Source organism: Argentina silus (genome assembly GCF_951799395.1).
Source record: "Argentina silus genome assembly, chromosome: 1".
Classification (NCBI taxonomy): Eukaryota; Metazoa; Chordata; class Actinopteri; order Argentiniformes; family Argentinidae; genus Argentina; species Argentina silus.
In genome coordinates, this window is record NC_139655.1 from 34,350,904 (window position 1) to 34,353,403 (window position 2,500).

A 2,500-nucleotide genomic window follows, 5' to 3' on the forward strand; every position below is an offset into this window, starting at 1 on the left:
GAAACTGCTTTTTAACAGAGAGCTTTAATAGGGACACGCTTGTTTATTACGGATCAGCTGGGAGATAGGCACCTCATTCCCTCTTTTCTTTTTTGGCTGGAATAATTGTTCCTTTCGCTTTCACACGTTGTTTTCTTCTCTCTATGAGCCCTCTGGCTACAGTCACAGTTCCCCGCTTGAACATTCGCTTAGATCTCTCCCAATAAACCAATCCGCTTCCCCGTTGTTGACGCTTTGCGATGATTTCAAAGACGGGGACGGTGTTCAATGCAATTGCTTTGCCTGTTTCTTTCGCAATTCTCATGCTCTGAATGACGATATCAAACTTGTCATTGGGTTTCATTCAGTTCGGTTTGTTGTGCTGGTGGTGCGACTGTTGGGGTGCGTTCGCTGTCGTAGCTTGTTGCCGCGTTGTTAAAATTGCAACGTACTGTACCCCGGCCTGATGAACTGCACTGGTGTCTTAAGTTCATCACTTATGAGGTGCTACAACAGCTGGACTGGTTCTCCTTGAGGGCAACAGCAAGAACGCGATTTATCATCTCGCTCCATTGACAGTGCCCTGTGTAAGTAATGGGACAGTGAAGCAATGGGACAGTGAAGCATTATTTTTCTTCTTCTTTTGGCTCTAACACTCCAAAAGTTAGCATTTGAAATCATCCCTTTTCAATGTCTTTGCGTTGGTCTGGGTATGCTGCACGTCAATGTGCTCTTGGTGCTTCAGATGACACTCCGTGAGTCTGGCGGAACTTCGCTGTGAGCCTTGTCCCGAAGCACACGTAGCATGTCCCTCGCAAAGCATCAAGCTTACTTTCTCCCGTTTTGCCTCCACAGTCAGTTTCAAGCATTCCTTGGACCTGCGGTTCTCTTCGTCATGGGAAATGCAAACGTGTCCATGACTTTGATTGACAGTGTGAAGATCAGCTTTTGTCACCATGATTGCTTTCCTTATTCTTAGTTCCCATAGACTTGGATTGGGCCTTGTGGTAACTCTGTGTGCTGCCTCTGTGTGCTGCTTTGCTCTCTGCGATTAAGTCATCTTGGCCATTTACTTCCAGACCCTCACTCTTTCTTTATGGAATGCCACTTCAAACTGTCCTCAAGATGACTGCCATAAACATCTCCTGCCAATTTGTCTTGTGACTAGTTTTGGCAACTTGACATTCCGGCTTTCTGACACTGTGGACCATCTAAACTGTCCAGTCCCTATTTTGAATATCTAAATGCAGCTGGTTCAACATTCCTCTGTCACAGTCAGTTTCTCCAGTCTATCGGTGTCTGGGTCCAATTTCATCGATCTTATAGTATTAACTTTTGTAGTAGAGGAGTGGACTGTACCTCTCTTATTGTTGAGATGCATCGTCGAGCAGACCAGATGTATTGCTTCCCATGAAATTGCTTCAGATGTATTGCTTCCCATACCGTCTGGGACCTTATTGTCTCCCACGCTTTTTAGACGGATGGGGGACACGCACGAGTTCTTCATCTTTTGAATCCGGTTGTGCCTCAGCGTCACCATCGTCCCAGGAAACAACATTTGCTGCTAACTTCTAGAGGCTTGTAGATGTTAGCCGTCTGCACTAGCTAGAGAGATTCAATTTACACCATCATTCTGAGCCCCAACGACCCAAACATATGATTTTTATGGGGAGGTGTCTGTCCCTGGGAGATGTGATTCTCCCTTCCGGAAGTTCTCTAAAGATGGATCCATTATTTCCAGACATATAGCATTAGCTGAGATGGCTAAAGCCTATTAGACTCTCTTTTGTTTGTGTCATTTATCAATGACTGTGTACATATGTTCCGATTTTTTGCAATGTGGTAGGAATCACATTTTTCCTCAGGTCATTGTGTTCGCTGAGAAACTAACATCTGTCAGCTGTTGATGATGGAACAGAGTACATTCCCTAGGTTTCTATTGACACGAATGCCTCTCTAATTAGTTTTTCTATTTTTATACTCAAAACATCTATTTTAGTAGCCTGTACTGGACACGATGTAGCAATTAGTTGCGCCCCCAAAAATACCTATTATGTCCCTTTGATACTTGGATTTTAGTTTTGATATTCCATATTGTGCTTATCTGCTGATCTGTGTGTTATTTTTATATATTGTATGCATTGTTTTATTCACTATGCACCGCCCACACAGAGGTGTGAGTAATTGTAATGATCACTACACCTGCAGCATTTTTTTTCTTGGCACACTTTGGGCCTGTTAATACCAATCAATCATCGCTTGAATGCCACAGCCTATTTGGGTATTGTTGCTGACCATGTGCATCCCTTCATGGCCACAATTTACCCATCTTCTAATGGCTACTTCCAGCATGATAACGCACCATGTCACAAAGCAAAAGTCGTCTCAAACTGGTTACATGAACGTGACAATGAGTTCAGTGTTCTTCAGTGGCCTTCCCAGTCACTGGATCTGAATCCAATAGAACACCTTTGGGATGTGGTAGAACGGGAGATTTACAGCTTGAAAGTGCACCTGAAAA

At 43.8% G+C, this 2,500-nt stretch overlaps 1 protein-coding gene across 1 annotated transcript in view; it reads left to right on the top strand.

Moving 5' to 3' along the window:
- Positions 1-2,500, top strand: part of LOC310817842 (catenin delta-2-like) — a gene marked incomplete at both ends in the record, with an annotated part of 185,540 nt that overhangs the window by 149,006 nt on the left and 34,034 nt on the right.